Source organism: Artemia franciscana, chromosome 1 (genome assembly GCF_032884065.1).
Source record: "Artemia franciscana chromosome 1, ASM3288406v1, whole genome shotgun sequence".
Taxonomy (NCBI): Eukaryota; Metazoa; Arthropoda; class Branchiopoda; order Anostraca; family Artemiidae; genus Artemia; species Artemia franciscana.
In genome coordinates, this window is record NC_088863.1 from 27,100,892 (window position 1) to 27,124,293 (window position 23,402).

General features: G+C 35.6%; 1 protein-coding gene across 9 annotated transcripts in view; it reads left to right on the top strand.

Moving 5' to 3' along the window:
* Positions 1 to 2,733: 2,733 nt before the first annotated feature.
* The window catches only part of LOC136027738 (uncharacterized), a 40,875-nt gene continuing 20,206 nt past the window's right edge, over positions 2,734 to 23,402 (top strand). For 2 of the 9 annotated variants that reach the window (XM_065705237.1, XM_065705196.1), the window contains exon 1: positions 15,033 to 15,301. The gene's annotated coding sequence lies outside the window, so the exon portion shown is untranslated. Of the gene's footprint in view, positions 2,758 to 15,032; positions 15,302 to 15,326; positions 15,367 to 15,502; positions 15,533 to 15,919; positions 15,941 to 16,064; positions 16,555 to 18,097; positions 18,119 to 20,891; positions 21,020 to 23,402 lie in introns of those variants that run through there. The other 7 variants (XM_065705202.1, XM_065705229.1, XM_065705209.1 and 4 more) reach the window with 7 other exon arrangements.

Here is a 23,402-nt window from a genome sequence, read left to right on the forward strand (position 1 = left end):
GGTATTAGCACCCTTTTTTTATGGGTTCGCGAAGCAGTTCTGTCCAGAATCTAGGGATTCTTGTCGTATTAGGGAGTCGTTTCTGTCTTAGCTTGAGTTTAGACATCAGGAGTGAGTGATTGGAATCAAAGTCTGCACCAGGAAAGGATACTGTATCCATTATTGAGGACTTCCAGCGTTTAGATATCAGCACACAGTCTATCATGTTTTCAGTTACTCCGTCGGGGGAACTCCAGGTGACCTTACTGTGGTTTCTGTGTTAGTTATATAAAAGTCGTTTTCTCTGCAGAAACTAATGAGCCTTTGACCTCTTCCGTTCAGTCGGCAATGGTCGTGCGGTCCCAATACATCTCTCCGATCAATCTGATCGGTGCCTGCGATAGCGTGCATAGCGTGAAACTTAGCAAAGAACAAGCCACGACAAATAGTAATTAAAAGTTGAGATAATACAAGCATCTTATGAAAATTTACTTGTCTGGGATATAGTGCTATAATGATACTAGAAAAGACAGTGATGAATGCACGACCAGTATGTTAATGAAATCTCAAAGAAAAGTGTACTTTTGAGCGAGAACATAGTAAGAGTATATAGTAAACTCCCTCCGAGGAAGGGACAAGGAATTTTACCGACTTGCTGGTCTTTTTTACCGACTGTTTTTCATCAAATAATTAGCATAATGGCTGTTTCAAATACGATACATAACATCACTGAATGACTCGGTACGTCGCTGCATTTACCGACCTAGCTTGAAATTTTGGTACAGGTTATGCATGTATTTTCATTCTCTTTATTTAATTAAATGGTATCAAATTGTCCTTAATTGTCCTGTTCCGAGTTGACTCTAATGAACTGCTAGGGCTTTAACTTGCTCACTACCTCATGCAATTGTGCTCAGCATGCTTCATATTGACTTGATTGAAGTGTCACGTTCTGTGCTGCTCTTTATTTTATCTCGTTTGCGTGTTTTGTTGATGCTAATTTGGCCTTGTTGATGGAAATGGAGTGTGCTCACGACTAAACTGAGTTTTTGTGCATTGTATTAAATTACTATTTGAATTTAATTGATTCTGTTTAGTTGATTGAGCTGAATGTGCTGACAACTAAACTGAGTAGTGGTGCTTTTTATTTTTTTATGAGATATGAGATATACATTTATTAAGAAAAGAAAATAAACACTATTCGCCATTCGCCTGCCAAGAAAGGCAATAAGCTTGTAAGGGCAAGCGAGGTTATCACCCTCATCTAATTAAAACCACGTTTATATGACGCTACTCAATACAAAAGAAACTCAACTGATGAAGGAAGAAAGGAAAAAAAGAGAAAGAGGAAAAAGACAAGAAAAAGACAGAAAAAAATAACAGAAGAAAATTAACAGCAAATAAATCAGGGAAATGCCTTGAATAGAATAACTGCCTCGGGCAAAATATTCCAAGCATGGGGCCATAATGGCGAATCACAAAAGATGCCCGACTAGTACTCCTAAACTCATGAGTTAAGTTATCAGCTTTTCTTGTATTATGATCATGACGGTCTCTATTAAAAGTAAAAAGATTTTCAAAAGCAGGGGTGAGCAGGCAATTCAAACATTTATACGAGAAAATCGTAACTTGGTAGTCTCGAATTTGGGATACATCCATTAACTTATTCTTTTTAAAATGCTCATGAGCAGGAACCTCATCAGAATCATAATTTTCTGATAATAATTTTACAGCTCTATTTTGAAGTTTTTGTACTCTTTTGAAACATGTTACAAAGTTACTTACCCATATAGAGCATCCGTAGCTAATGTAAGGACAAAATATAGAAAAATAAATCATTTTTAGAAACTTTTTGGAATAGATTTTTAATTCTTCGCATCAACCCAAGACCTCTGCTTAATTTTTCAGCTATAGCATTTGAATGGTTTTTCCACGACAGGATTTCATCAATTAAAAACCGCAAATATTTCGTTGTTGCTACACTTTTCATCACATTTCCTTGAACCGTGATTTGATCATTGCCGACACTTGACGAAAGTCTAGAGAATATCATGTAAAAGTTTTAGAAAAGTTTAGGGTTAACAAATTTTGTTGAGAAAAAGTTAGAAATTCAGAGACAACATTATGAATTTTATTATACAAAACATCAAGCGAAGGCGCAGCTAGAAAGAGCAAAGTGTCATCTGCAAACAGAATGACACCAGGCTCCGACAGGTAATGCTTCATTCGATCAATAAAAATGATGAAAAGGAAGGGTCCAAGGATTGACCCTTGTGGGACCCCGCACTCTATTTTCTTTTTTTAAGATAAAAATGATCCATTCTGTACTATCTGATACCGGTCGTGTAGACATTATGAAAACCACTCAAGGCTTGAGCCCTTCATCCCAATCGAGCTAAGAACTTGAATAAGCCTGAGTGGTCCACCGTATCGAACGCTTTTCTCATATCAAAAACACAGCTGCAGGCATAAGACCAGCTTCAAATGCATCATTAATCCAATCAACCAATTCCAGAACTGCCATATCTGTAGATAGCCCTTTTCTGAACCCAAATTGGTTTTCCATTAGAATTTTATTCTTTTCTATGTAATAACTTAAGTGGACATGTACAACTTCCTCATATAACTTAGAGAAAAATGGGAGAATAGATATAGGCCTTCGATTCGATGGGTCATCTTTTTTCCCTCCTTTATGAAGAGGAATCAATCTTGCAATTTTTAGTGCTTGCGGGAAGACTCGAAGATCCAGAGAAAGGTTGATGAGGTGTGTCAAGACAGGTAAGACACTCGTTTTTGCGGCTTTTATAAGTTTCAGCGAAAAATCATCCATCCACTAGAACTTGACTTCATCGCAGCCAGGAATTGTGCCACTTCCCTTTCCAAATATCTTGCAAATTCAAAGGAATTCTCACTTGCAGGCTGTCTTTCAAAAACAGATCCAAAACCCACAGATGTGCGTAAGTTAGCCCACGCTTGATCACAAAGTCTTTTTCCTTCATTTGCAAAATAATAACACTGAAATTCAGCTATGTGTTGAGAATCAGTAAGACAACCTTCTGTCGTCTCCATGGTTCTCGCTTCCTCCCTACTGTAAAAATTACCCAAAAGTTTATTTATTGTTTTCCATGTATTTTTCATATTCCCTTGATTTTCATGAAATTCATTTTGGAAATGAAGTTTCTGAGCTTTCCGTTTTACTGAATTTAAAATATTACGAATTTTTTTGAATTTCGATAAAATTATCATTTGAACGATCTTTTAAATAATTCACATAAAGTTTGTTTTTCTGTTTTATTGAAACTAGAATGGCTTTTGTTATCCATGGTTTCTTAGGAAAATTTCTATTAGGGTTTATTCTTCGTAAGGGACATGTTTCATTCATTGCATTTGTCACTATCTCACGGAAGAGGTCATATGCTGCATTTGGACACTTTTCCTCTATTACGCGCGAAAAATTCGTTTCATCCATCTTATTTGTAAAACTGTTTAGGCTTTTACTTTTCATTTTACGGTAAAACGAAGCCCTTCCACACCATTTATTTTCCTTTGACTGATTCAGCTTTATTTTACTTATTAAAAGAAGGTGATCCGACCCGTCGGACAGAATCATATCTGCTTGTGTCTTTCAAGTAATCCACCGTTAACGAAGAAATTATCAATTAAGGATGCCGAAAGATGCGAAATCTGAGTTGGAATAGTTACAAGAGGAAAACTATCGTGTGACACCATCATATTAACAAAATCTGAGCTATTCACCCTTTTTAGTAAATCAGTATTAGAATCTCCCATCATAAATTTATTTTTATTTTCATTGTTAATTTTATTTAATAACAGTTCAAATTCATCAATAAAAAAACTAATATCACATGACGGATTTTTGTAAATTAATCCCAAAATCATATTTTTTTTCCCTTCATTTTTTATTTCGATGAAAAGGGTTTCGATCCTACCTTCCAGCCACAGAGAGAGGTCATCTTTAATCCATTATTGGCTACCTTCATTTATCAAAATGCATAGACAGCCCCGCTCCATGGTTGTCCATTCCCTTCGCTGTCAAACATATCCAGGAAAAGAAAAATCCCAGGGCAGTGACTTCTTAGAAACAAATGTCTCACATAGGTCTGCAATGTACGGCTTCTTATCTAGTAAACTTAAAATCTCACATAAAGAAGAATATGCCGTTCTTAGACCCTGACAATTCCAGAAAACGATTGCTCTTTCATCTGCACTCACAGGTTTTGAATACCCATAAAGATTATTCGGATTCACATAATTACTTGGGCGACAATTCAACGAAAAATTATCGATGCATTCATCATCCCCCACAAGTGTGTCACGAGCTAGGCTTCCAACAATAAACCGCTTTTTTCAAATTCATTCAAAGCGTCGTCATATCTGTTCACGCTCATTGAAGAAGGTCACAATTTTATACGAAAAAAAGTCTGATGGACAGAAAGAAGAAGGAAAAAGAAAGAGATAAACATGAAAGAGACTGACATTTTGGCTATAAAATGCAAAGAGGAAGACAAACATACAAGTAATGCAACAACATAATTTCATAACTCAAAATTATGCGGTCAGATTTGGCAAACGGACCACTTCAGCCACAGCTTTAATTTTACGGGTCTCTTCTGCTGAGTCTTTTCCAAAAATTGTCCCGTTGTTCGACCAAACATTTCTGTTTCCGAGCTTACTTTTAGCCAAGTCAAGAATCTGTTTCTTTTTTGATGTTAAGTACTCGATAACAAATATTTCCGACCAAGCAAGTCTTGACTTACATGAAAACACTCCTTGCAGTTTCAGCAGACTTGAACGCAACCAACACAGGCGCAGGACCCTTTTTTGCATTTACAATGGTGTCCGAATCAGTAAAATTTGCTCGAAATTTAAATACAGAAACTATTGCGGTCGAAGAAAAATCAGAAATTTGCATTTTATCCGTAATCACATTCAATATACACTCAGAGATGGGAAGACCCCCACTTTGTTCAACACCATAAAATACAAGCTGATTCTGTCGTTTTTCCTGCTCCATATCATAAGACGGGTTTAAATCTGTTCAATCCTGTTTTTAGGGCTAGGTTCGCGTTTTGGAGAGCCAGTTGTTTGTTTCAATCTCATCAAACTTGGTCGAATACTGAACAAGTATAGAGACGTGAATCTGAGAAACAATAGAGTCAATCATATCCGCACTATTTGATCATCCAACTTTTTCACGTACTTCTTTTTCAATATCATTTCGGATATTGAATTTTAGCATGTCCAAGTCCGATAAAGCAGAATTTATTGAATTCACCGATGTATCTGGTAAACTAGAACCACTAATCCCGAGATGCTTATCAGGAAAATCAGCTAATTCGGCAAAAGCGTTCGCAACACCTAATTCATTTTTCTTCTTAGTCTCCTTTGAAATGCTAATAAAGGCCGAAAGCTGTGAGGCTGTTGTTGTCACGATTTAATGGCTTCCATAACAAAATACAACATAGAATATTTTTTTGTTCTTGGCCTGAATTATATCCAATACTCGACATGGCCATGGTGGATAGTTTTTGCATTTTGCTAGAACAACAGCATCCTTTGTGAACTGAACCATTGACATGTATTATCAAAAATAAAAATAAAAAACTGCACTTAACTTTGAATAGGTAGGCCTACGTGAGCTTGGAAATCACCTTATAATTGGTCCAATCAGTCTTATAACGCTTAAAAAAAACCTCTAGCAATCAAGCCCGCACATCCAAAGATCGTATCCAATTTAACTCAATATCAAGTTCATTAGTAATTTATTATGTCCAACAGATCATATCCAATTTCGTTCAATAGGTCAATGTGCTTTTTTAGGAAACAGGTTTTGAGAATGAAATATAAATCACACCTAGGTCCTTTCGCTTTGAATGCTGAATGATTAAATTACTATCTGGTATTCAGTTGATTCCGTTCAGTTGATCGGACTGAATCTGCTGACGACTAGACTGAGTTGTTGCGCTTTGTCCTAAATTACCATCTAAAATTTCATTGGTTATGTTTAGTTGATTGAGCTGAATGTGCTGACAACTAAACTGATTAGTGGTGCTTTGTATTAAATTGCTATCTGGAATTCAGTTGATTCTGTTCAGTTTATTGGACTGAATGCGCTGACGACTAAACTGAATTGTTGTGCTTTGTCTTAAATTACTATCTGAAATATTATTGATACCGTTTAGTTGAGTGAGCTGAATGTGCTGACGACTAAATTGAGTTCTGGTGCCTCGTATTAGATTACTATCTGAAATTAAGTTGATTCCGTTCAGTTAAACAGGTTGAATGTGCTGATGACTGGACTCAATTGTTGTGCTCTTTATTAGATTACTATCTGAAATTTGGTTGATTCCGTTTAGTTAACTGAGCTGAATGTGCTGACGACTAAACTGGGTTGTTGTGCTTTATTATAGATTACTATCTGAAATTTAATTGACTTCGTTAAGTTGATTGAGCTGAATGTGCTGACGACTAAACCGAGTTGTAGTGCTTTGTATTAAATTACTATCTGAAGTTAAGTTGATTCCGTTCACTTAATTGGGCTGAATGTGCTGACAACTAAACTGAATTATTGTGCCTTGTATTAAATTACTATATGAAAACCCCTATATTCAGTTGATTCCAATACTGTTTACTTTCGTTTTGTAATAGTGACCAAAAAGTGACGGAATAGGTCCTAATCCATACTTTGTATCTACATCGGAGTCCTCCCGCTTTACTTATGTGGTAACAAATCTCCTCATTATGTATGTTTCACATTAACAGTCAGTTAAAAACTCCAAATAAAGATACCAAACAGATACCAAACAGCAGCTGCCGAAAATAGCCAAGGATTTTACTGGCCAGGTGGAGTGGGGGCTGGAGCCCCACTAAAATTACATATACACAATTGCAATAGCAGTGACTATTATATTTTGTAAGTGTGTAAATTTTATATTGTGTAAGACCAAACATTAATTTTTTTTAGCTAATTTCTGTTTGTTAGAATTTATGCCAATTATAGACATTAGCTTTTTGATTTTCTCTTGGCTGTTTTGTTGGGTTTCACCATGTATGGTTTTCAAATTTAACTTCAAGATTGCTGATGCTTTTTATTTTCTTAATCACAAAATTCTTCGTCTGTTTATCAGGCTCTTCTACCCATAAGGAAAGTCTATATTCCCTCCTACGTATAAGTCAACACCGTAAATTTTGTCATTCAGTTCACCAAAATTTTCTCCAATCATTAGCAATAAAGTCTTTCCAAAGCTTATCGATTTCCTCACTACTGCCCAATTTACTCGCAACTGCCAACTACTGCACAATCTCCACTGATGCTCATTTCAAATCGGCCTCCATTGCTATTGGCTGGATCTTCCCATATAGGGAATATGCCCCTTTCTGAAAATACTTAGGTTTTTGGCTTCTTTAATACTAGGATCTTGTTTAATTTGACTAGGTTTTGCCGTATGATGTAGAAGCTCCTAAAAGCCCTTGACAGTATCAAATGAATTGATCTCCTTGAGATTCTTGTCCCAGTTACCTCTCTGACCCGTGGCATCACGCATATACAAAGTCCATTGTCTTAGCTCGTTACTCGTCGGAATATGCTCTCCAATCACTTTTGAGTATTAAAAAGACCCTTTCAATTTCCAAACGAATAAGCTTTTTTTGAAGTTTCTACGACAACAAATGGTCATCTCAACACTTCTATCCGATAAATTTTACGAAAATACGAGGTGTGGAGGAGGGTATCCACCCTCTGATTACTTTGAACCTAAATAAGGACGCTAGAACTTCTTATTACCAATCCAATGAACCTCATTTAGAAGTTTGTACGACCACCCTTTCTATAAAATTTTATATGCCCCAGGGCACGACTTACAACCCTTCCCCTTAGGGCTGTGGTTGGGGGGTTATCACCCTCAGAGGCATAGTTTCCAGACCTTTTAGCTGCTTTGAACAAAATGGCTATCTCAAAATCACATTTAAGGTATCACAAACTTTTTCATTTTCTTATATATGTTTTCCTGCAACTCTATCTAGGTTTAGCACATTCTCAAAATGTACTGCCCATCTCTCTTCACCTCTTTCCTTATCACTTATTGTGGCCCCGTCCTTATCTTTAAGTGGGACAGGTCCAGATTGACTACCCTCTTTCAATTTATTAACAAGCCAAAACAATCTTTTACTATTATGCCGTATAGCTGCATCCACTTCACACCTCCTTAGTTCATATTCTAATGCTTTCTCCACTTTCTTTACATTCCCTTTATTTTCATATGAACTATCATTCAGATAATTCTTGTACAAGCCCCTTCTCCTCTATAAACACAAAGCTTTTTCACTAATATTTCTAGCTGCAGTTTTAATTTTTCAAACAGTTCGTTGTAACGAACTGTAGTAAGAACCGACTCGGCTCAATAGTAACCGAAACTCTAAAAATTTTTTTGATGTCAATAGCTACATCAAAAGAATCGCATTTTTATGCTGATTGCAAATATATCAGTTTTATCAAGATTAGTTTTACCCATCAAAAGTTGCGAGCCTGAGAAAATTTGCCTTATTTTAGAAAATAGGGGAAACACCGCCTAAAACCATAGAATTTTAATGAAAACCACCCATCAGATTCAGCATATCAGAGCCCATCAGAACCCTACTGTAGAAGTTTCAAGGTCCTATCTATAAAAATATGGAATTTTGTGTTTTTTTGCCAGAAGACAGATCATGGATGCGTGTTTATTTGTTTTTTGTTTGTTTTCTTCCCAGTGGTGATTGTATCGACCCAGTGGTCCTAGAATGTCGTGAGAGGGATCATTCTAACGGAATTTAAAAGTTCTAGTCCCCTTTTTAAGTGATCAAAGAAATTGGAAGGCACCTACGCCCCCTCCCACCTTCATTTTTTCCCAAGTCACTGCATCAAAATTTTAATATTAACATTTTGTTCAGCAGCGTCAAAAAACCTAATAACTATTTGTTTGGAGACGAATAAATCCCCCAGAGTCCCAAGGGGGCCGGCAAGTATAAGCTTTGATCAATGTTTACATAAAGTAATGGTTATTGGGGAATGTACAGACGTTTTCACTTGGAGTTTTGCGTTGGGTGGGGGTGGGTCGGGGTGAGGGGGTTATGTGGGAGTATCTTTTCACGGAGGAATTTATCAGGAGGGAAGAGAATTTCTATGAAGGGGGTGTAGGATTTTCTAGTATTATCTAAAAAAAAACAATGAGAAAATAAATCGAAAACAAGTTTTTCAACTGGAAGTAAGGAGCAGCATTAAAACTTATAACGAACAGAACATATTTGGTACATAATGTGGCTTGTCTCCTCCACAATACCTTGCTCTTTACGCTAAAATATTTTTAGTAGTTTCAACCATTTATTCTACGGCCTTTGTGATTCAGGGGTCATTCTTAAGGAATTGGGACAAAATTCAAGCTTTGGTGTAAAGAGCGAGATATTGACGAGGGGACGAGCCCCCTCATATACGTAATGAAAATATACGAATATAGAAGTTCGTTACGTTAGTTAATTCGTAATTTACGTATATCTATTATTAATAAAAGTGTCAGTAAAAAAAGTTCTAGCGGCATTTTTCAGTAACCAAAAATGGGAGAGCAACTAGGTCTCGTCCCCCCTCTTTTTAATCATTATTCATATTCAATTAATTATTCATGTGTTGAGAACAAAAATCAAAACATGCATTAATTAAAAACGTTTAAAAATTAAATAGAAAAAAAACAAGTTTTTTCAACTAAAGTAAGAAGTAACATTAAAACTTAAAACGAACAAAAATTACTCTGTATATGAAAGGGGCTGTTCGCTTCTAAGCACCCTGCTCTTTTGCGCTAAAGTTTGACTCTTTCTCTCAACTATACTTTTTGAAACAGTAAAAAATTTACCGTAAAGAGCAGGGTGTTGAGGAGGGAACAGCCCCTTTCATTTACAGAGTAATTTCTGTTCGTTTTAAGTTTTAATGTCGCTCCTTACTTTAGTTGAAAAAACTTGTTTTCTATTTAATCTTTCTAAGACTCCATGAGTAACTTCACGAATTGCTTTTAAAAAATTATTCCAACCAACTTCTATATTGCCAAATTTTTAAACTGTCAAATTTAGCATTCAACTATCCCTCGAAAGTTTCGCTCAAATTTTTAACCTGAGTCTGATAATATAACATTCTAATTCACCTTTCTATTCTAGGTGACCTGGGTCACCAGGTCACCTAAAATCACTAGAATCACCTAGATCACTTATTCAAATAAAAGGCCATAATTTTTACATGGTGTCAGAAGCCTCGTAAAGAAAAATGAAAATCAGTGTTCCTTACCCAACAGTGGACTGGACAAGTGACAATCTTAAAGAAGCTTGGGAAAGATTTAAAGACCATGCAAAAACCATGCAACTCTGATGTTTAAAGGCCCCCTGAGTGAAAAAACTGAAAAAGTCCAGTGCGCCTTCTTACTAATTTGGCTTGAAGATAAAGGAAGTTGACTATTAAAGTAACGGAGCATCAGTGATACACAGTACTTTTACATTCACAACAGAAGAGTAAGATAAAATTCAATCATATTTAAACAAATTCACTGAATACTTCAACCTAAAAAGCAACACTGTCTTCTCAAGGTACCTTTTTCATAGACATGACCAACGAGATAACGAATCAGTTGAGCAATACATAACCAATTTGAAGATTCTGGCTCGTGAATGTGCATATACGACGACACCTATTATGGAGGAAATGATAAGAGACAGATTCATATGTGGAATTTTATCAGCAAAGGTTAGAGAGAATCTCCTCCAAGTAGGGTCCAACCTTACCTGGTCACGAGCAGTTACCATTGCTCGAACGCATGTAGAAACCCAGGTGCAGCTCAAAACAATGTCACAATCCGATCCAAGTGGAAGCCAACCATATCAAGAAAGATACATGAAGCAGGAGATCGACTTTGTCAAAAAATCAAAGAAAATAAACTATTCCACATCAAGTAGACAATGCTATTACTGTGGTGGAGATTATTCAGCCTCCCACAAATGCCCAGCTAAAGGAAAAATATGCAGCAACTGTGACAAACCAAATCATTTTGCAAAGGCTTGCAAAAGCACTAAAAAATCAGTAAACCAACAACAGCAAAATCACGATCACAGGAATGACAGTAGTGATCAGCTATTTATTGATATTATAAACAAGGACAAAGGTGATGATCAGCCATATGTGAAGCTCTTGATCAACAAACAAATCAATATCATCTTCAAAATAGATACTGGTGCTCAAGCTAATAACATACCTGAAAGATTTTTCAATACTCTCAAACCAAGACCAAGAATTAACAACACCCTACAAATATTTACGAGATTTGGAGGTCAGAAAATCCCCATACTTGGTTTCTGTAACCTTAAATGCGCATACACTAACGGATGCAACGAAATACAGTCCTTCTTCATAGTAAGAGATGCTCCCATACCAATCCTTGGCTTTGAATCCAGTCGCTAGCTTAAACTCATCAGGCTGATCCTGACAGTAGAAAATTCAAGTTCTGAAACCAGAGCTGTTCACAGAAGAATTCCAAGACATATTGGAGTACAAGACAACACATATAGAGTAATCGAAAAGGTACTCCAGCCCACAAATTGGGTAAACGCCGTGGTTGTAATTGAAAAGCCTGACAAAAGTCTCTGAGTTTACATTGACCCACATGACCTGAACAAGGCTATCAAAAGATCACATCATCCCATGCCAACATTCAATGAAGCAATACTTAGACACGCTGGGGCAAAGTTCTTCACAAAACTAGACATTCGTCATGGTTATTGGTCCCTGGTCCTAGACGAAGAATCATCTCAGCTGACAACCTTCAACACACCATGCGGCCGTTATAAATTCAAAATAATGCCGTTTGGACTGATTTCAGCTCAGGGCGAATTCCAACGCCGCATGGAAGAAGCATTTGAAAGCATCCAAGGCTTCTCTGTCATTATTGTTGACGACATTATAATCTCAGGAAAAACCATTGAGGAACATGACGCGAATGTTCACAGTGCTCTCATAAGGGCCCTTGAAAAAGGAGTCAAACTGAACCTCCAAAAATGCGTATTCAAATGCAATAGCATACCATATTTCGGGCATGTGATATCTGAAAATGGAATCCACCCAGACCCACAAAAGGTCCGAGCGCTGCGTGAAATGCGAACCCCTAATACAAAAGATGAACTCCAGACAATATTAGGAATGATGAATTACCTTGCAAGGTATATCCCCAATCTATCATCAATAAATCAGCCACTCCGTGACCTAGTAAAACAACGACAATTTAAGTGGGAACAACAGCACGATACATCATTCACTAATATCAAAGAATCCATTTGCAGCTCATTAGCATTCTTTGATCCAATTGCAGGCAATATTGAGCTACAAGTCGACGCCTTAAAATTTGGCCTCGTTGCCACCCTCAGCCAAAATAGACAGCCAATCTCCTTTGCATTACGCTCACTAAATTCCACTGAGCAGAACTAATCGCAAATAGAGAAGGAGCTTTATGCTATCCTTTTCGGCTGTATACATTTCCACCAGTATCTCTACGACCAAAAATTCACCGTCGTCTCTGACCACAAACCCCTGCAAGTAGTCCTAAATCGCCCAATATCAAAGTCATCACCAAGACTACAGAGGATGCTTTTAAGGATTCAACCATGCGATCCCATAATAGCATTTCGCCCCGGCAAGGAAATCCCCGTTGCTGATGCAATGTCGCAGCTAAACCTTCCCGAAGAGGATAAGAAAATGGAAAAAGAAATAGAATCATACAATCACTCCATCATGTCTCTTCTACCAATCAGCAACGCCAGACTCGAGAGACTGAAACAGGAGCCAAAATCTGACCCCCAGTTAGCTGAGCTTGCACAAGCAATCCAAAAAGGTTGGCCATCCTGCAGAAAAAACCTCCCTCCAACACTCACCCCATTCTGGAACATCAGGCATGAACTAACAGTTGTACATGAGATCATAATGAAAGGAGATCGCTTGGTCATTCCAAGAAATTCGCGGAAAGACATTCTTAGCTGCATCCATTCGTCACATTTGGGTATCGAAAAAACCAAACAATGAGCCCGCGTAATCGTTTTTTGGCCTGGAATGATGAAAGATATTGAAGAATTCATCAAACACTGCCATGCATGCTCCATTAGCCAAAATTCCAACCAAAAAGAGCCCTTAATGCCACACAGCATACCTCATCTACCATGGGAGAAGGTCGGGTGCGATCTATTCTACAAGAACGGAAAATACTACATCATTACTTTTGACTATTACAGTCACTTTTTTTAAATCGACATATTGGGGGGAAATGCAAATTCACATCATATAATATCCTGTCTTAAGAAGCATTTCGCACGCTACGGAATCCCTCGTACCCTCATAACCGACAACGGCACCCAGTTCACATCCACGCTATTCCAGAAGTTCATTGATAATCGGGAAATCTCTCAAACCACATCATCCCCGAACTTCCCTCAGTCAAACGGACTAGCAGAAAGAACAGTGCAAACAGCCAAAGATATGATTATCAAAACAGATATTGCAGGACATGACTTTAACTTAGCGTTGCTGGAGTACAGAAACACCCCAGTTGATGGTCTAGCATCCCCAGCACAACTGTTGATGAGTAGAGACCTAAGGTCAGTCGTTCCCTGCACTAAACAACTTCTCACACCAAAAACCATTCACCATAAACGATTTCGACAGAATCGGATAAAACAACAGTCACGCCAAAGCAAATATCATGACAGACAGTCAAAGGAACTAAAACCTTTACGAATCGGTCAAGCGGTCCGAGCTCAAATTTGTGGGAAACTGTGGCAAGACGGAATCTTTAAAAGAGTAGATGTAAACCCAAGATCGTACATAATTGGAACAACCGATGGAGGAACTTACCGACGCAACAGGCGACACATAAAAACACTGAACCAGCAACCTCAATCACCAGACCTTGCAGACCATGAGGAGGAGAGCCATGAAGCCAAAACTTCACCAGCACCTATAAGCCCATCATCAACAGCCCCCGTCCCACCTGTAACACCGATAGAGACCCTTCCCCAACCTATAAATTTCGAATGTAGCTCAGCGCTCCGCACACTCCTTCCAGCACCAAGCTGGAAGCTTGATGCTGGAACCACCATTCGCCCAGCCCAAGAAGAACCCCAAAACTCCCCATACATAACCCGTAGTGGCCGGCTTGTGAAGCCGATACAGAGACTTGACACGTAAGAGATTCCAAAAACTACGTGTAGTAAGTGACTAATAAGTTGTGAATAAGTAGTGAGCTTTATAAGTGTAGTGTCATATGGAAGAACCCTTGTTAGTTAGTTTAATGTAAATGGTCAAATTTTATGAAAGTTTTGTACAAGTCATCTAGTTTGGAAAAGAGGAAGGATGTAACATTCTAACTCACCTTTCTTTTCTAGGTGACCTGGGTTTCTAGCACTTATTCAAATAAAAGGCCATAATTTTTACAATAACATCACAAGTTCCTGTGAGGTAGTTACCCTTCCGAAATTTCAGATGTAGATTAACCCTAGACACTACTAGATGGTGATCTTTAATTTTACCATCAATAAAAGCACTCCTATATACCCTAGTATCTTGTATTTTGTAACTAAAAATATTGTTAGCCTATTCTGATACATACATATTTGAAAGTTATTCTACCTGTAAAAGGACGAATTGCTGCTTATTGATCTCTGAAGCGGAAAAAGCAATTAAGTTATTACATAAGATTTCAACGCGCTTTTGAGATCGACTAAATAATCGCAATTGGCTATTGAACACAAAAAAGTACAAAAATCAATTGAGATAAGCTTATTGGACGCGGATCCAAACCCTGTTTTTATTCAGGGCCTATGTCATAACGGGGAGCTACTCTTTCAAAAAAAACTGGAGCGAGGTTTTTTTTCACCAAATCACAAGAAAATTCGGTTTGTTATGGATTGATTCGTCTGTCGTTTAGTCCGTAAATCATCTAATGGAAACGGGGGTTAAGGAATACCTTCATTATTATTTTTCACGTCGTCATCTCTAGAACTATAACAAATTTCGTTTCCATTTCTAATATATTTTAAATATGTAAAAATACATAACCCCAATTCAAAGATAAAAGGCATTAGTGATAAAAATAAGAAATTTTCAGTTTATTCTACACTGTAAAAAATAAACTAATTTATAATTTCACGGCTTCAAAAAAAAAAAAAAACTGTGAAAATCGAAATTTACAATGCGAATATGTTAGTTTATCTCTTCGTCAAAATAATTGCGCTTGGATATAAAAATCTGCAGGTAAATGTGTTGGACTAATTAAGAATTTGGATACAGATCTAGTTGTATTAAATTTTGGAAATAGCGTAATTAATACTTCTATTCTATGGAGAATTTTTGGAACTTTATACTATGGAGAAACATGATTCCTTTTAATGCGCAGTATATCTCTAATTGGTTTTAGATAGGGCTATAAGTGACGTCTCAAATCAACTTAAGTAGCCTTGTTAAATTGTGGATATAATTCTAAAGGTATCCATTGCTCTCTCCCAGGCGGTTTGGAGGGGCAGTTGCCCACCCCCAATAACTTGGAGAAGAAACTATTTTACAGCCTATCTCCCCTTGACTATCCGGATATGGACCCCTCTTGCCTCCCCCTAATAAAAATGATGGAGCTACGCCCCTGCTCTTTCCTTGAGTCCAAGGAACACGAAAAAGTTTATAAACAGTTATATTGATAAATTTGTGATAGTATGGTCATTACATATCCCTCCCTCCCCTTCCGGTGTCTTTGGGAAGTGCCGTACCTGCGCAATATTTGCAGAAAAAAAGATGGTTTGAAGTATTGCCTGCTTGAACATTAGAAGTTTACTAAAAACACAAAAGATTTTTCTTTTTTTGTCAGTTATAAGGATCACTTAGTTCAATCCTTAATTTATAGTTGGTTATTAAAAAATTTTGACCTATCTTAGCATACTTTTGATCCTTTCAGTAAAATTCAAAATAAAATAGCAGGAAAATTAATAAAAAATTATTCAAGGATAAATTTGGGCCTAATAAACAAGTTAGGTCTATAGCTTTGTAGGCCTACTCTTCCAGAAAATGTGATCCGTATTTTAGGTTATTCCTCAACTGTTGGATCTTATTTAGAATAGTTATATTATTTGAAACTATCTTTGGGAGGAAGAGCAATCCAATAATTTACTCTTGGAGGAGGGGTGAAAGAGCAAAGAGGTTTAAACTCTACTCTATTTTGTAAAATCTCATCTTTATGCAAATACTTGATAAATATTTGTACGTTGAGGGGGAAGGGGGTGGCCTATGGTTCCCTACCAAGTAAGCTGAAACGTGTAATGAAACTGAAACTGAAACTTTAAAAGAAATAGTATTGCAATCAAACAAAGTTACTAATTTTTCATTAGAAATGATCAAAATGTCTGCACATATATTCACACTATTTTCTGATGTTTAATTTACATAGTTAAAACAAGAGCAATATGAGGCATACAAAATGGCTGCTTATTGAATTCAACATTAATTATATTGGTTATGTGGTAGATTTATTTGATTTTTCTTCTTTTATCTCGTAAATTTAGGCCTACCTGTGCTGCAGTTTGGCTGATTTCATTTAGCCCAGAGGTACAAAGGAAGTATCTACTTGCAGGAAAAATTTATACTAAATGAAGTAATAAGATGAGTGGCGTCAATTCACGAAATGTCTCTTTCAATGGAAATGCCAAAAATAAGTATTTTTCCCTGAAAATTTCTTAAAAAGATATTTTTCGAAATCTTGGGAGGGGTAAAAGAATCACAAAAGTAGCAATGAAAATAAAACAAAGTTAAAATTAAAGTTGCCTAAGAAAATAAAATCAAATTCACTCAACAAGGGGTATAGAATTACAGTACTCACGCACAGAGGTTGATTTGAAAAATATTCACTGTTGGAAACAAGCTTGTCAATCTGCTAATGTCCTTTGTATCCTGATAGTTCATATTTAAAAATGATTAGACATAGTCATTACAATTTTAAATAGCTCAACAATCTGGTTTCAGTTATAGTTATAGTTATCATTGCAAATAACAATTGATTATTCTTTAGGGAATAAAGAGACAACCAACGAAAATGACCAGAATAAGTTTATGCTAAGCCTATATTTTTCTTTCAATTTGTAGGCCTACAGTAAAAATAAAATACAAACAAAATAAAATCCAGTTAACAAGGAATATAGAATGGCCGTATTTAAGCAAAGAAGCTGATGATTAACTATTGGAAACATATTTTTCATTCTGCCTTTGCCCTGAAATTCTTGATAGTTCATATTTAAAAACTGAAAAGACCAATAATTATACTTATAAATAGCCCAATAATCTAATTTATAATTTTTTATCAAGAAATATTTTGGTTATCATAATTAATGATAATTTATTGTCTACTATTGTCTAGAGGAGCAACTAGCACCAAAAAATCTAAATGACTTTATGGGTATATTTCCTTGACTTACACAATAATTTAGTAAGATTCATATCTTTGATGAACCTGATTCTGTGGTCACTTTACAAGTTCTAGTAGTCTTATGAAGATTCTAAGCAAAAAATGAAGGAAAATACAGGTTCCACTTCTAAAGAATGAAAGAAATACACAGGAACAGATTTTGGTTTTGTTTTATGATGTTACTAAAGTCCAAGTGAAAAAAGGCCTAAACCCAACTCAACATGTTTAGTGGTTTTGAAATTTTTTGTATCATTATGCATATAACTTGTTCAACTAGTATCTTTAGTCATGTAATGCTAATGAATTTAATTTTGGCTACATTTAATGTTCGAGTTTCTTTGAGGAAAAATGTATGTGTAAATATAAAAGTAAATAGAGGACATTATAAGAATAGTTCATTTTCTAGGTTTTCTTCCTGAACTGCCTAATTCTTGCAAATGCAAATTAAATAAACTGACACATATCTAGTAATATAATCGTTCCGTTAGCTGTATCCCAAAAACTTTCAGCAATATTCTAAGGTCTTGAATTTTATCATTTTGCGGACTAGTTATCCAACTCTGCAAATATTTAATACATTTCTGAAACAAAGGAAAACATATTCAATCATGGGATGAATGTGCAGAGTATATTTGTTGCCTTTACTTTAATAGTATTTTGGTTTTTGGAACTTCTACTGTAATTTGTTCGACTTTTATTGTCATTATTCGTTGGCTGTTCTTTGTAATATATCTGGATTGTCATTAGCTCTATTTATAAATCATATATACTTGAAAACTGAAGAGTTTTTTTTCTTTTGGCTGGGCTATAGGTAGTTTAATGTTTCATTCTTGTCTGTCCCTTTCCATATTATCCCTTTTCTTCTGCTTCTATAGCAATCTAGCTTACTTGATTTAAGTCCCTTATTATCTTTTTATCCTCTTTTGTGTATTAGGCCCTTGGCTGGTGATCAAAATTACTTGGCCACCAGTCCCTTTGTCTTTTTATGAAAAATATTTTTTATCTGGCTTTGTGTCCTTCACTTGGGTCATACTACAGAGGTAGGAATGCAGAAAATAAGAAAGAACAGTAATTTTGATAGCCAATCATCTAGGCCACGTGTATAGCCTATATATGTATATATATATATATATATATATATATATATATATATATATATATATATATATATATATATATATATATATACATTTATAATATAAGGAAGGTTTTAGTGATATGAGAACTGCAGAACAGACCTAAAATGTCTGCTATTACTATTGATGTGTTAACAGGAAGTGGAATTTGTGTTTGTAATTAAACTGATAAATTGATTAGAAAACAGAAATTACATACTTTCGGCTTAAGTTTATGAATCAAACTGTAAGCTCCTGAGTTTTTTTGAAGTATTTTTATACCCTCTGAAACTACGTAGAAATTCAGTATTTCTGTTATTACCAATGACTATGAACATTTAGCAAGATCCAATTGTACTAAATAATTGTTTGGTTGTTTCATGCATGGATTTGATGGACACACCTTATGCATGGACACATCTTATGTATAGATTTAGAATAACTTGTTTGTTTATCATACTGTTTTTTCTTTCTAAGATACCTTAATTGTTAAATACGTTTTTTTCCCCGTTATATATCATAGGGTTATGTTCCTTACGTGACCTAATGATGCTTACATAACTTACTTTCCTTACGCCTCTGTTAAAACGTTCTGCTGATGGTAGCTAAAAATTGGTTGACACCATAAAATATAAAACAAACACAATAATGTGCAATACAGTTAACAAATACCCAATTATCAATCCAAATTAACAAAAAACAATGCTATACTTTTGTTATTCTTTTTTAGCTTTTTCAGTCTAAATAATGAATTCACTTAGCCTATATTTTTGCCATGTTATCATCTTTTTGTTAATTCGTTATAAAATTCTTATGAAGTATAGTATATTGAATAAGAACATTTGATTTAAGTACAAACGAGCTGTAAAGGGTTATCATCCAGATTGAGTTTGCAAATGACAAAACAAAACATTGTGTACTTTTTTGCTATGATTTCAATTTTCCTCTTACGTATGATAGCCACATATAGCAGAATCTATAATAGGATCTAAATATTTACATTAAAGCCGTCTGTTTCTTCCGTTTTTGTCCGAGTCAGGCTGCAGCCACATCTGTTGATATATCTTGATCCTAGTTAATTATTCTTGTCATTACATTTGATCCATGCCTATGGGCTGATATTCTTTGCAGTTGTGTTAAACTATGATTTAATTAACGGATATGACTAGAGCCTCATACTAAAGACTAATGGCATGAAAAAAATTAACATTAGTTTTAGAACAAGGCAAGAAAAATTTTAAGCTTTATATTTACTCTACAAAAAACATAAAAGAATGCAGGTATGATTTATGACTTGTTGTCACCTTTATCTTTCTATGATAGTTTCAAAGAGTAGGTGTCAAGATATAGAGTTAAAGTTTAACTTTAAAGTGATTTCATTTATTTAATGGCAAGAGAGAAGGATATCAGTGTGTAAAAGGTCTTCACTTTGCCATTAGTATATAAGTTCAATGCATACGTAGCCTAAGATGATGTTTTATAAGATAGGGGGAGGCAACAACCTGGAACAAGCCTTTCCTCGTGGTTTACCATTGGCAGTTTTAGGTATGTTGTACAAGAGCAGCCACGCATGAATTTTTGTGTTGACTTATAATTTCTTAGTTTTAGCTATAAATAACCTTTCTAATATAAAACTACAGATAAAGTTACTTGGTTGAAGGAAGAGGAAGACATAGAAGAACTTTTCTGTCTTTGAGGAGCTAATGTATTAGTGTCAGTTTGTTTGTCTTAGGTATTTACTTCCAGTGATCCTAATGTAAAACATGATTGTCTGTATTCATGTGTGCAAGGGTACCTGTATAATACATTTTAGGGAGGAGATAAAGTAGGTCTGCCAAAAAGTTTTCCAGGCTCAACTAATGTGAGGATACAAACATTTGTATCCAAAAAGCATCATGTTATACTCCCACCCTTCCCACAAGAAATTTTACTCCTATGCCCTTCTTAGCTATAACACCCCTGGAATGTTTAAAGATAAAGATATCACGTTTCAAGTCATATATGATATAAATGATTAAAAACAGATCCATGAGCACCAATAGCAATGTTGCCCCCACCATCGGTTTGGCCTTCCACCAGATACATGTGGTGCTTTAAAAAAACTGGTTATATTTCTCCCCCTTCCGCCCATCATTCAAACCGCTCTCTTGTTATTTTCCTCCCGTAGAGACTCAAAGGTGCCAAGTTTCAAGTAAATCTGTATTTATAGCATAGATTTTAATGTCTTGTTTTTAGTTTTCAGTGCCTGTGATCAGATTTCTATATCCTTTATTTTTTCTTGCAGCATAAGGGAAGATTTTGGCTGAATTAGTCCTTTTATTTAATCCGAATTAGTCCTTTTATTCATTTTGCATTATAAAGAAACATACATACAGTTAAACCAATGAAGAGCTTTATAGTATACAAGTATAGGTAAATGGACTTTATTCTTGGCAAACAATAATCAAAAGAATAATGATGCATTCTTACGGTGATGAAAGATAAAAACAAATTAAGGGAGATAAAATTTTATGCTCAGAGCACCCATAGGCTAATGAAAAAAGAAAGGGAAAGAATAAAAATCAAATTGCCCTTAACTATAAAGACTAAGCTGTGTAAGAAAAAGAAAAATACTTCACGCTTCATTGAAAAATATACTTAGCAAGCATAAGTTTCAAATTTCGTTTGGTGGATTGATATGGTTTGTCAAAAAGTAAAAACAATTTAATTTGAATGACGATTCTTTTAATTTTAAATGGGAAACAGGAGCCCTTCTCTCCGATATTAAAGAAAATCCCCTATTTTTGCTCTGTTTGTAGGTATATATTGAGAAAAATGCTGAACAAAATGGCTGTCTCATAATTTTGATTGGAAGTGTTTGCAAAATTATGGGTTAAGGAGGATGGCTGCTTGCACTCCAATCGCTTTTGACTCTTAAAAAGAGCATTAGAACTTTTAATTTCCAATTGAATTAGCTCCTTTAAAAGTTTCAGTGATATTAGTATCTATGATAGAAAAGCTTTGCCTATACTATTGCTTATATGCCCTTTTGAAAACCTGCATGCATATAGTCTTTTTGTTAAATTTAAACTCTAACTAAAAGTTCTCTAAAAATTTCACCTTAGTACTCTTAGTTTTATTAGTTACAGTAACCGTAGAAGTTGGATTAAGAGTGTAGACATAGTTTCTTCTTGCTAGTTCAAAATCCGGCAAAACTTACCTTGAAAGGTCTAGCTTAATAACGTAAGCCGTTCTTCAGATAAATATTCCTTGAATACTTCACCTTAATTCCCTTTGCTTGTGTAGTAGCAATAGTTGTAGTAGCAGTAATAGCAGCATGCACATAGCCCCTTTGGGTTTCTCCAACATCCCCTTCAATGCGCGATGAAGTTTTCAACTCAAAACCATCAACTATTCCTGAATCACGGCTGATACGTCCTCTTGACCACCTGTGTGGGCAAAGTATGTTCCGATTTATTTCAATACAGCTTCAATAATGCTCAAATTTTTCTCTTAATAGCCTTAGCTTTAGTAGCAGTAGTGCTAGCACAGGTAGGAATAGTAGCAGTAGCATTAGAATTAATAGTAGTAGCCTTAGCTTTATTAGTAGCAGTAATAGTGGCAGTACTAATAATTGTAGCAGCAGTAGCAGTAGTAGTATGAGTAGAAGCACAATAGGATGCAAATGTTGTCTTTGGTTAATCCAACATCCCCGACAATAAGCCTTGTAAGTTTCAACTTCACACACAAAACTATTCCTAAGATACTACTAATAAAGATGCTAAGATGCTGCCCTTTTGACAACCTTCATACAGACGGTGTGTATTGATTCAGTTCACTTTCCCCACTAAAAATTCCCTGAAATTTTCATATTCATACTTTTAAGGCAAAGTTGTAATAGTAGTCATAGTAGTAGCATTAGGAATACTACTAGTAGTGTTAATAGTTATAGCACTAGTTCTAGTAGAAGTAGTAGTATTAACATATTGCCTTTTGGTCAGCTGGAAATTCCTCTCATCAAGTCCTGGAAGTTTAAACTCAATACAATTAGCCATTGCTTTGAAATTGCCGGTATATCCTTTTGATAACAAGCCAAAATTGATTCTTGGGGTACGCCCTTTTGAAAATCTGAAAACACATAGTGTTTTACTGATTTATTTCAAATTCACCTTCAATATTCTCTCAAATTTTCGGATTCATAGACTTAGCCTAATAGTACTAGTATCATAGTAGTTGTGATAGTAGTAGGAGATGCAGTATTAGTAGTAGTAACAGTTACAGTAGTAACAGAAATATTAATAACAGCAGTAACAGGTACACGTTGTCTTTTCGTCAGTTGAACATCCCCCTTATGATGCCCCGGAAGTTTCACTTTGATACGGTAAGCCGTTCCAAAAATTTTGGTGATGTGCCCCGTGACCCCCTTTAGACCCCTTTATCATCTTGATGCTTAAAGCCGTAAGTTCTTGCACTCGAAGTAGTTGTTGGCGAATGTTTAGTAGCAGTAGCAGTAGTATTAGTAAAAGTAGTAGGGGTAGTAATATCAATAGTATTATAAACTTATTACCTTTTTGTCAATTGATCTTCCCCTTTAAGCATTCTCTGAATGTTCCAGCTTAATAACCAATTCTATTCTTGAGATACATCCTTTTGACAATCAGCATGCACATACTGTGTTTTAATTTTGTTCAGATTCTCCCTCAATAATCCGTCGATTTTTCAACATCGTACATGTCGCCTTAATTGTACGAGTATCATAGCAGAAGTGGCAGTCGTAGGAACAGTAGTTGCAGCAATAGAGTTGTATTAGTAGTAG